Raw genomic sequence first — 13,110 nt, 5'->3', positions numbered from 1 at the left:
TCGAAGCAAGGTCACAGAACTCCCAAAAGATAACTCTCCACAATACAGGAAGGGCGGGCCTGCCTTTTCAACCTTTCTGAGGAGAACCACACCCAAACCCAGCTGTTGCCTATTAGGGATGGAAATACCTGGCTAATTGTCCCCTTCGTTGGGAGGCCCTTCTCTGCCTCATATCGATGATGGCTTGTGCATTCTCATCTAAGGATTCCAGGCTACTCGCTGGGGAGAGCTCCCCCCCGGGGGTCTCAGGCTGTTCTCCCTCCTCTTCGTCCTGGCATTCCTCTTCCCCATCTGCCTGGTCCTTCTCCTCCTCCTGTTCCTCATCCTCCCCCTCTGAGCATGGAGCCGGCAGATTTCCAGCCGTTCCCTGAGGAGCCTCAGACTGAATCACAACAGGTATGAAGCAGTTTTTTTAAGGATTTGTGTTCTTAAACAAAGAAAATACAATTCCATACATGGAATATATGGAAAAAGTACTATCACAAGCTTGCAAGAGAAAATGTGTAAGTCACATCTGCTTCATCTCCCTTCAGATAACCAAGTAGAAAAATCTAACACTCACAAAGTAAGTCCTAGAAGAAGCCAAGTTCAGGAAGGGAGAAAAGTAGCATGTCCATCCCGTCTGAGGACCACGTCAAAGCTGGGTCCCAGGAAAGTGGAACCAGCAAAAAGTAACAGACTCGCTCTTCATTCTGAGTGGAAGAGGACATCCCATCCTGAATGATGGCTCCATCTGGATGGAGAATGTATCTATCAATCTACTAGGCAATCTACTTTTTAAAAATGAAGGACACAATTCTTAAAAGAAATATTTCCATTCTCTAGATGCCTTGAGTAGAGCATGTTCTATATATAAAAAAGAAATGATACATTTACAATAGCAATAATACAATAGTGTTTTACAGCCTTAAATGGTTTACAGAATCAGCATATTGTCCCCAACAATCTGGGTCTTCATTTTAGTAATCTCAGAAGGATGGAATGCTGAGTCAACCTTGACTGAGCCGGTCAGGATTGAACTGCTGGAAGTTGGCAGAATTACCCTGCAATATTACATTCTAACCAGTGTGCCACTATGACTCAGTTATAGCGGTAACTATTCTCCCAAAATTGAATTACAGTTTTCAATATGAATTTATCCTGAATGGACTTTGGGTAACCATCAAATTGCACTGAAAAGGAATTCAATGTCCATTTGAAGGCTCTTGCTCAGGCATAAAATGGAATATAAAGTGTACAAAAAATGTCACTACTTTTCCAGTTTCTCTGTTCCTGGGCTTTTATTACTTGAACAGTCAATATTAACAGTTTCAAATGCCAATAACGAAGTTGACAGTCTCCTTGAAAGTATAAGTCCTTTTTTATTGTTACCAAATTGCTTGATTATTACATTCCCTGCATCCCACTAATGAAACAATTGATAATTTAAACTGAAGATAAGATCTAGGGTTTTTTTTTAAGGACAGTTGCACCTAATTCTACAGAAATCTCACCAAAGGGTATCCTGCATTGGAAACGTATCTCATCGTATCTGTAGTAATAAGAAAATGGTGATAGAAACAATGTAGTTTAGAATAATACCTTAGAATAAACAAACAAAATATCATAAAAACCATGGTTTTTTAAAACATTGCATTACTCAAGGTATATATTTACCAATTCCACTCTATATTTACAACTTTCAGCAAAATGTATTTTCTTGTTTCCTGGCTGAAGAAGTCAGGATGTTGAAGTCCACAAGTCTTAAAATTGTCCAACTTGGAGACCTCCGCTTTATAGAAATAAAATAAATGTGTATATTTATGATTATAGCATTAACAGCAAAAGTTAGGCACTGAAAAATGATAGTAACTAGTATCATTTGCTTTTTAAAAATTTAGTCATAACTGAAATACATGTGATCCTACCAAATATTTGATTCTTGAATGGCCAGATATTTCCCTTTCCTTCTTTTCTCATCAGCTTCTGTGATGGCTTCTTTAGCATAAAGAAAATATGCTTTTTTTTCTCTCTTCTTATAGCATCTCCTACTTTTTCTAATTACTATCTGTCCCCACTCCACCTTATCGTCCAGTTTCCTTAGCAAATCCAGTAAAATAAGAACAGGAAGAATGGAAAGGAGACACATAAAAAAAGAAGATAGCAAGGGTGAGGAAGAAAAGAAAGTAAGGGAGAATTATTACTGTAGATCTTCGCTACTGATCTCAGAGAAGGAGCAGATGAAGTAGGAATAGTAATAAGGGGGGGAGCAGACATGGAAAGTGGGGGGGGGAGAAGAGAGAGGCTTTCCTTTCTGTCCTGGATTAATATCGGAGTCAGAAAAGCAAATGGAACCTGAATTTTCATGGCCAGCATTATTATAAGTTCTCATTGTCCATACTCTGAGCCAAGTATTATAAAGTTCACTGACATCTCTACTTTAAATTGATTCTTACAGAATGTGATTGCTGTGGCAGCAGCTAGGTGAGTTGCCATAGTGATCTTTGGGCTTGATAATTGCAACTCCTCTCAATGTCAAGCAATATGCATTGCAGCTGTTTTCACACACCTTACACATTGCAGCCATTTACTATCTGTTTAATGAATCCCTGTGTACATAAGAGGCAGAATGGAATTGGTTAGCTCCTACCCATATCATATGCATAAAAATACATTCCGAAATTACCCTACAATGGGAGGGGGTAGGTATGAAACATTTTTCTTAAGCATTTGTGTTCCTAAACTGCCCTGCAGACATTTTTTTTTGGAATTTTTAACCTAAAACTGTAATTTAGATTGCTAAATATTAGATTTGTTACTGTGTACTGTTTTTTACCATTGTTGTGAGCCGCCCCGAGTCTGCGGAGAGGGGCGGCATATAAATCCAATAAATATAATCTAATCTAATCTAAACAAAGATAATACAATTCCATACATGGAATATATGGAAAAAGTACTATCACAAGCTTGCAAGAGGAAATGTCTAAGTCACATCTGCTCCATCTCCCTTCTGCCTGTTAAAAACAGCTAAATATTTTGTAAATGCAGTTAAATGAAAGGGAATTTGGGAATGTTGGGGCATCTTCAACAAGTTGATCTATCTGGATTCAGAAATTTACTGAGAAATAGGGTTGTTGGTTTTTTTTAAAAAAAAATTCTTTTCAAAGGACAGCCTCAGTGCAGACTTTATCTTTGCCTTAATAATGCTTAAATATGAGTTTAGCCAGCAATGTGACTTTTAGCAAAACAATGTCATAGCCATTGAAAGGTTATTCTGACATCGAATGGCAAATGCCTTCTCAATCTCCCTCTTGCACTCTTCCCAATTTGATAGGAGAAATCACCTCCAGCAAAGTAACAGATTTGAAGATGAAAGTGAAGTCATTTCTATTTGCCTTCCTGAAGCTACTGAGAGCCAGACTTCTTGAAATATTATCATGATGCCCTGTGTGATGGTAATTTAGGCTCCTGCATGTGAGTGGCTGACGTGCATGGTTTCTACGTAAGTGGGTTCAGTTGAGCATACCTCATTGCCAACAATTTTCCCCCAGACTGATATTCAACACACAGTGAATTCAAATGAGTTTTATACACATTCTCTTGATTAATAGAAAATGGCAGAATGTAGGAGACTGAAACAGTCCGTGCTTTGCTTGATTAATTAATAAGGGACTCTCTTTTCCCAGCTTCAACTCATTATGCTAATGAAGTGTCATCAATTAAGGCTTTCCCCTGATTATTGAATCTGTCAAGGAGTGTTCGGTTTAAAAACTGCATTCCTTTGCTATCTTATTCTTTGTGGAATTGCCATTGCAGCTTTTTATAAAATGCTCCATCCATTAGCTATTGTTTGTTCTACTTTTTCATTATTGTATCTTCCTTCTGACCTTGAGGCAGTTGGCATACAGAGTGATATAGCAAAACGATATGGCAACTACCCTATAACTGCAAGTGTGGGTAAAGATATTGCATTAACATCAGGACAAATTGTATTTTCACTCCCAGTTTCTTGATAATTATTAATGGCTTGGTTGAAGATAAACTTAAGGACAGCATGTTACTCTAAAAAAAATCTGTGTGGCTACAAGCAGCAGTTATGATAGATTAGTTCTCAACTAGAATGATGTTTTCACTCTTAGGATATTGTCTTAGAAAATAAGATACCAGAATATACCTCTATTGGAATTTATCTGCCTTGTGCACAAAGTGACCATGTAATTGGGGTATTTTTAAAAAAAGAATATGAATTTGAGGTTTAAGCAGAAGGATTAAGAGCTGTGGTGGCACAGTGGTTAGAATGCAGGATTGAAGGCTAATTCTGCCGACTGAGAGCAGATCAATTCTGGCCAACTCAAGGTTGACTCAGTGTTCTGTCCTTCTGAGGTTGCTAAAATGAACACCCAGATTGTTGGGGGCAATATGTTGACTCTGTGTACTACTAGGGAGTTGTTTTATGTCTAATTGCTAAGTGCTATTTGCTTTGACTAGGAATTATATATTTATTAATCTTCACCTTTCTCCAAGTAATTTATGTGGTATCTAAAGCTTGTTCCCTTAATCCTCTGGGAAGTTGATTACCCATTGAACTCTCTTTCTTGGCATCCAAAGAAGAATTAGTACTTCTCCTCTGGTATGTGCAGCCCTATTTGGATAGGGAGTCTCTCTTCGCAGTCACTCATGCCCTCATCACCTTGAGATTCGATTACTTCAATACCCTCTACATGGGGCTACTTTTAAAGAACATTCGGAGACTGCAGTAAGTGCTTTATTTGTATGTTTGTCTGTCTGTCTGTCTGTCTGTCTGTCTGTTTGTTTGTTCGTTCGTTCATTCATTTGACTTCTATGTTGCCCAATCCCAAAGGAGTCAGGGCGGCTTACAACAATGGTATAAGTACAATAAAAATAAATACAAATCAGTAAAAGAAGTCGAACAGTTAACTGAGGTTAAAACGTAACAAACTGCATGAGCCATTTTGGGCCTTCCAAGCAGGGCCACCATCAGGAATTTTGGGGCCCCCTACAGCCTAAGTGTCTGCCCCCCCCCCTGCCATTTTAAAACTACTTTAAGTCGCCAAGCCACTCCATCCCCCGGGGATCATTTCCCGCTTCACGCCAAGTGAGGCGGTCCCATAGGCCAGTGTTTCCCAACCTTGGAAACTTGAAGATATCTGGACTTCAACTCCCAGAATTCCCCAGCCAGCAAACGCGAGGAGCTGGAAAGGACGAGGGGAGAGAAAAAGCAGGGTATCAGCAGTCAGGCGGGTGTCTTGAGGGGGCACTCCCATCTGGAAGGAAGGGAAGAAAGGCGAGGGCGAGCTATGAAGGAAGGAGGGAGGGAGGGAGGAATGGTAAAAGGGGCGATCAAGAGAGGAATGGGTGAATGAATGGATGGAGGGTGGGAAGGAAGGAAAGAGGGAAGGGACAGGAACAGAGGAAGGGTGCAAAGGAAGCAAGGAAAGGTGTGAAAGGGGAGAGTAAGAGAGGAAGGAGTGAAAGAAGGGAATGAGGGAGGAAAGAAGGGAGGAAGGAAAAGGAAAGCAAGAAATGGAGGGAGGAAAGGAAGGAAGGAAAGAAAGAAAGAAAGAAAGAAAGGGGGAAGGGACAGGAACAGAGGAAGGAAGCAAGGAAACTTATGAAAGGGGAGAGTAAGAGAGGAAGGACTGAAGGAAGGGAGGGAGGGAAGAAGGTAGTAAGGAGAAAGAAAAGAAGAAATAGAGGAAGGGAAGGTAAAAGAGAGAAAGAAAAAGAGCAAGAAAGAAAGAAAGAGAGAAAGAAAGAAAGAGAATGAAAGAGAAATAAATATAGAGAGGGGGAAAGAAAGAAATGGAAGGAGGGAAGGAAGGAGAGAAAGAAAGAGAAAGAAAGAAAGCAAGAGAAAGAAAAAAGAATGAAAGAGCAAGAGAGCAAGAGAGAAAAAGAAAGAAAGAAAGAAAGAAAGTCAACTTCAAAGAAAGGCTCACTGAGCATCTCTCACTCTCTCTCTTTCTATCCCTCTTTCTCTCTCTCTCTTCCTTTCTATCTCTCCTCTTCCTTTATCTCCTCTTTCTCTCCCTCTCTCTTTCTCTCCTCCCTCTCTCCCCCCTTTCCCTCTCTCTTTCTCTCTCTCTCTTCCTTTCTATCTCTCCTCTTCCTTTATCTCCTCTTTCTCTCCCTCTCTCTTTCTCTCCCCCCTCTCTCCCCCCTTTCCCTCTCTCTTTCTCTCTCTCCCTCTCTTGCTATCTCTCCCCCTCTCCCTCTCTCTTTCTCTCTCTCTCTCTTGCTATCTCTTTCTCCCCCTCTCTCTTTCTCCCTCTCCCTCTCTTTCTCTCTCTCTCCCTCTCTCTTTCTCTCTCTCCCTCTCTTGCTATCTCTTTCTCTCCCCCCTCTCCCTCTCTCTTTCTCCCTCTCCCTCTCTTTCTCTCCCCCCTCTCTCCCCCTCTCTCCCTCTCTCTTTCTCTCTCTCCCTCTCTTGATATCTCTTTCTCTCCCCCCTCTCTCCCTCTCTCTTTCTCTCTCTCCCTCTCTTGCTATCTATTTCTCTCTCTTTCTCCCCCCTCTCTCCCTCTCTCTCTCTCTTCCTCTCCCCCCTCTCTCTCCCTCTCTCTTTCTCTCTCTCCCTCTCTTGCTATCTCTTTCTCTCCCCCCTCTCTCCCTCTGTCTTTCTCTCTCTCCCTCTCTTGCTATCTCTTTCTCTCTCTTTCTCCCCCCTCTCTCCCTCTCTCTTTCTCCCTCTCCCTCTCTTTCTCTCTCTCTCCCTCTATTGCTATCTCTTTCTCTCCCCCCTCTCTCCCTCTCTCTTTCTCTCGGCAGTGGCAAGGTCATCAGCTGTGAGGCAGAGCTCCGGAACGGAGCACTGACGGTGGCGGCTAGACCATGTTGCTAGACGCCGCAAATGCTGTCCAGCCGCCGCGGTCAGGGCCTCTGTTCCAGAGCTCCGCTTCACAGCTGGCCACTGCCCCACGGCTACTACCCGCTGCGACTGCTGAGAGAAAGAGAGAGGGAGAGAGGGGGGAGAGGGGGGCTACTACCCGCTGCAGCTGTCGCTGTCGCTGCCATCACCCTCCCGCTGCGTGCCGCCCTTCCGCTGCCGCTACCCTCCCACCAGCCCCAAAGCTCACCTGCTGCAGCCGCCAGGGAAGCTCCAGCCGGGCGGGGCGCTGCAGTTGCCGGAAAACTTGGAAGGCGCTAAGAAGGAAGCTCAGCTTCCTCTTCTCACAACTTTTTGAACAATTAGGGGCCCCGGCCTTCTGGCGCCAATTTAGCAGCTCTTTGCACATGCGCAGACTGTACCCTCCCTCTTTTGCCGGCTGCCTGATGCCTCAGCAAAGTAAAAAGCCCGGCCTTTTTCTTTGCTGAGGTGACAGTCTGCGCATATGCAAGGAGCTGCTGACTGCGGGCCCCTCTAATTGGTCAATTTCGACGGGCCCGGGACGGGACTCCCAGTAGTACCGGTCTATCGGCGGCCCTGCTTCCAAGGTATACACCTATTCCACCATCACTCCGTGAGCTGCTTTGGTTGCTGATTGGTCTCCAAAATGGCTTAGGACCAGATTACTTGCGGGACCATCTCCTGCCTCATGTATCCCAGTGGCTGGTCAGGTCCCACAGAGTTGGCCTTCTCTAGGTCATGTCAGCTAAGCAATGCCAGCTGGTGTGGCTGAGGGGAAGAGGCTTCTCTGTGGCAGCTCCAGCCCTCTGGAATAAACTCTCTCTTGAGATTCACATCACCCCCATCCTCCTGGTCTTTCCCATTTTTGCTGGCAGGCCTGGGCCGTTGAGCGCTGGCATCCTGCTCCAGCCAATGATATGAGTGTATGAATGTGATAGGATGAATGTTTGTGCTTGTTTTTTAATAACTTGGGATTTTAGAACTAGATTTTAGGTTTGGGTTTTCTCATATGTTGTATTTTATATTTATTCCTGTTTTGTAAGCTGCTCTGAGTCTACGGAGAGGGGCAGCATAGAAATCCAAGCAAACAAATAAATAAATATAAGCAAGGCAGTGCAATCTATCTGTTTCATTTTATTCATTCACAAATTCCTTCATGCCAAATGGCTGGTTTCTCCCCTGGCAGACACTGCACCCTCTGCCCTAGTCCCTGCGCTCTGTTTTTAAAGACTATTTATTACTTAATTTCTGGACTGTGGACTCCTCGGTTGGTTTTTGGACTCCTCGGTTGGTTTTTTCCTGCAGACATTGCTTTGCCAAACTAAATAACATCATCAGTGCACTGATGATGTTACCTAGCTTGGTAATGAAACATTTGCCAGAAAACAGCCAAATCTGGATACCACCAAGGACTCTACAGTTCAATCCTGAGTTACAAATAGACTTTACTATCAGTAGCTAAACTGCTTGCCACAAAAGGCTGGATTTTCCCACATTCAGATTCAGTTGTGAAACAGTGAAATGTTTTCCATTTATTTATATTTTAGTAGCTTCAGCAGAGCAAAGTAAGTGCTGCCCACTCCCACTCTTGGGAGTGGGTAGCATAAAACATTAATTAGTTAATTAAATAACATTTCATAACAGAATAAGAAAGGAACTTGGAGGCCTTTTAACCCCTGCTCCAAACCCCTGCTCGAACAAGAGACCTTATACCAGTGATGGCGAACCTTTTTTTCCTCAGGTGCCTAAAGAGAGTGAGCGTGCACTATCACACATGTGTGACTGCCCATACTCATAATTCAATGCCTGGGGAGGACGAAAACAGCTTCCCCCACCTCTGGAGGCCCTCTGGAGACCAGAAATGGCCTATTTCCCAACTTCTGGTGAGCCCAGTAGGTTCATGTTTTGCCCTCCCCCGGCTCATAATACTTCCCTGGAGCTGGGGAGGAGTAAAAATGCCCTCCCATATCCCTCCAGAGGCTCTTTGGAAGTCAAAAACACTCTCACAGAGCCTCTGTGTGAGCCAAAAATCAGCTGGCCAGCACACACATGCATGTTAGAGCTCAGCTAGGACAACAGCTCTTGTGTCAGCATCTGTGGCTTTGCATGTACCCGTGCCATAGGTTCACCATCACTGCCCTATACCACAGGTGTCAAACATGATCGCATCACAGGCCGGCTCGTGATATATCATGAATTTTTTTGCCTTTGAAGAGCCAAGGCCAGTGTGGCCTGCATGTGACATATCTGTCCCACAAGCCACCAGTTTGACAGACCTGCAGCATGTGCCATTTGAGACAAATGGCTCCAGTGATGCTTTGTCTTCCCCAACTTCCTTTTCCTCTTCTACCCAAGTAACAGGAACAAATGTAAAACTGTCTCCAAAACATCTTACAGAAAAGGAAGCAACATGATCTTCCTTTCTCATCATGATTGTGAGAGGAAAGAATCAGAAGAGCCCACCATTTGAAAAACAGGTTAACTGCAATCTAGATCAACCTACAGTGGCCAAATTAAAGCAACAGATCCAGAAAATTACCTCTTAAGGCAGATGCATTTCCAAACAGTTTATGCATGGGAGACTTGCAATTGAAGGCTGCAGTCCAGAACAGCTTTGAAATTGCATTCAGGTTCACTCACATTAATATTTTCAATGGCAGAGCTCATCCTAACAAAAGCAATACAAAGAATAATTAAGGAAGTATTCCGAATACATTTCCTTGGGTGCCAAGAAAAAAAACCCCAACACATCAGGATAATACTGAAGACTAATTTTTTGTTAGGAAGGACTCTCTGAAGAAATCTATTTAGACACAAATATGGAAATATGAAATATTCAGTTATTACAGCCAGAATGAAATTGCAATATCCAATCAGAACTAATAAAATCCACAAACTTCCTGAATAAGTAGAGTCAAATAGCATTTGTTTTATAAATTGAAGGAAGTTGTTGTACCTCTAAAACATCAGTGAGCTGCAGAAAAAATGAGCTGCTTGGCTGACTCATTTTTAAAAGAGAAGAATAACACATAGAACTACACTAAAGAACTATTAACATCTTGGATGATGAAAGTGCTGTTGTCTCTTACTCTTTGTCTGTCCAGCACAGAATTATGTATTTTGCCTTCCAACAACTTTCTAAGCAGGTTTTCATGTTGTGGACCATCTAATACTTTTTCCTTTGCAGAAATATGGGATCATCAAACTTTTCTCTGCTACATACAATCATATATTTTACCATGATTTCACTGATGGCAAATAAGCTGATTGTAAAATAAATTAAATATTGAGAAGATTTTCTCCATGGCTGAACAATATAAAGCTACTATTGAATTTTCTCTAATTAACACATCAAGTCAATTTGGAAAGTGACAAACATAGATGTGGAATTCAAAGAAAGCATTTTGTTGTTGCTGCTGTTTAATGGTTCTGTTTCTTCATTCATAGGAGTTTCTGAAAACTACCTGATGCCATTAGAATGTATGGAGGGGAATGACAAAAAGCAAATAAGCACAGCTTCCATATAGTGGTCATAATGAATAACCATTTCCTTATATTCCCTGTGCAAAATGTTATTGTAAAAGATTCACTGCTGAAATTAGTTTCCAATTACTTCATTCTTCAAGAAGTTTTAGTTTCTATTGTTATAAATGGAGAATGCTATTGTTATCAAATTGAAAGTTGGTTCAAAGTTTATTATGAATAAAATACCACTTCAAAAAAATATCTTGATATGTATATCTTCAGCAATGAATGCATCCAAGACCTATAAATTATTATTAATTGCATTATATTAGTTTAATATTTTAATCCCATTGAGAATATTTTTAAGAAACATTTGACCACAAAATATGAAACAGATGATGAAAGCTTTAAAATTCAATTGAAAGCTTGCGTTATGAAATCTAAACAAAATTCTTCTCTATCTTAAGAGAGTTGATCATAAAATTAACTTACTAACTAGCATAAGACTTTATCTAGAAAAAATTGGGGTTTTAAATTTATTATTATTTTTAAAAGAAAGGGCAAAAAAGGAAGTAAGTGATAAAAAGGAAGTAAAAAATAGTTGATGCTGAGATAAAATCTCAATAAATTGGCAAAAAAAGTTACCATTAATTTTCAGTCTGGCTTTTTCCAGTGAAACACTCTAAGCTGTTTTCCAGTATTTATTTATTTAATTTGACCTGTATGCCACCCAATCCTGAAGGTCTCCTGTTTTGCCTTTAGTAAACTTGTTGCATCATTTGTCTCCCAAACCTATCCTGGGACCAAGAGATTGCAAAAGGTCTTTGTTCCCTTAAGATATGTTATGACTTAATAGCACTTAGACTTATATACCACTTTACAATTCTTTACAGCCAGTGAAGGGCTACCAAAATTTTTACTACCACACTGTGAGTGTAGCTTATGCAGGAAGTCCTGCATTTTCTTTCAACATCTTTCTGTGCAAATTGGGTGCTCTGGAGTGGAGCTCCATTTTCACTACCCACTGCATTCGCCCATCTGGGCAGTAGCCAACCCCTGTTTTCAGCTCTCTCTAAGCAGTTTACTAGTCAGCCTATTGCCCCCAACAATCTGGGTCCTCATTTTACTCACATCGGAAAGATGGAAAGCTGAGTCAAACTTGAGCCTGCTGAGATTCGAACTGCTAAATTGCAGGCAGCTGACAGTTAGCAGAAGTAGCCTGCAGTACTGCACTCTAACCACTGTACCACCTTGGCTCATATAATACAATCATTATATTATAACATTTCTATATAATATATAAAATAGTAACATTTGTAAAGGTAAGATAGCGTTGCAATTACATACCCAGACTTCAAGAAATGGCACTTTGAAGATCTCTCTCTCTTTCTCTGCCTCCCTCCCTCCTTTCCTTCCTTTACAGGTTAAAGTCAAGCTATCTGCAAGCCATGGGCAATTATTTTAGTTGCAAAAGATGTCATAGATATTTCTCTGTTTTTTCCTGATACAGGGCACCTATATTTCACTTCACATATTTGACTGACAGAAATGTAAGTCACCTTCGACATCAAACTGTAGTGCGCAATAAAGTAGTGCAAGTTCTAGCTTTGCTTTCAGGCTTTTACATTTTTTTTTAACTTCAAAGTCTCCATTTTGTGACAAGAAGGACAACCGTATATGATTAAGTCACAGCTGGGAGATAAGTACAGATCTCTTGGCTTTCATTCAACTTACTGTCCTTTTAGATCAGTTAATAGTTCAATATTTCTTGCTCAGTGCCCCAGTTTCCAAGGAGTAGGTAACTTAATTGCTTTTCATAGCCAGAAAAAGATCCCTTAATATTGGAATAATAAAAATAAAGTTATATGGCATTTCATCCTTAAGAAATTGTGACTGAGAGGCAACCTGAAATATATTTTCCTGAAATCCCAGAGGAGGGATGGACAAAAGTGTTGGCCCTAAGAATGACCCCAAATGCTGAATCAAGGACAAGTGCACAGAGACATTCACATACAGTTTCCTCCTTATGCTTCAACAATTTCAGCACAAGTGAACTTGTAAAAAAAAAAGAATTAAAGGCACATTTGCCCTCTCCTAAATGATCTATCTTGCAAGTGGTGTCATATTTTGACCTTGGGCAATTTTCCACTGCCAACTCTCTGTGGCCAACTTGCCACAGCCAAGTTACCATGGGACAACTCACTGAAGGACAAAAGTTACACCAATATCAAAAAAATTCTGAAATAGAATCATTGAAAAAAAAGATGCAAAAGGAAGGACCAAATACAGTGATACCTCATCTTACAAACGCCTCGTCATACAAACTTTTCGAGATACAAACCCGGGGTTTAAGATTTTTTTGCTTCTTCTTACAAACTATTTTCACCTTACAAACCCACCGCTGCTGCTGGGATACCCCGCCTCCAGACCTTCCGTTGCCAGCGAAGCACCCATTTTTGTGCTGCTGGGATTCCCCTGAGGCTCCCCTCCATGGGAATCCCCACCTCTGGACTTCCGTGTTTTTGTGATGCTGCAGGGGAATCCCAGCAGCACAAAAATGGGGGCTTCGCTGGCAATGGAAGTCCGGGAGCATCAGTGAAATCACAATATCACAATATCACAAAAACACAGAGGTCTGGAGGTGGGGTTATAATATAATGATTATATTATATGAGCCAAGGTGGTTAGAGTGCAGTACTGTTTTTGTGATGCTGCGATTTCACTGATGCTCCCTTCGCTGGGAAACCCCACCTCCGGACTTCTATTGCCAACGAAGCGCTCATTTTTGCAATTATGGG

The sequence above is a fragment of the Erythrolamprus reginae genome, chromosome 1 (genome assembly GCF_031021105.1).
Source record: "Erythrolamprus reginae isolate rEryReg1 chromosome 1, rEryReg1.hap1, whole genome shotgun sequence".
Lineage (NCBI taxonomy): Eukaryota > Metazoa > Chordata > Lepidosauria > Squamata > Dipsadidae > Erythrolamprus > Erythrolamprus reginae.
Note: the sequence above shows the minus strand (reverse complement) of the source record.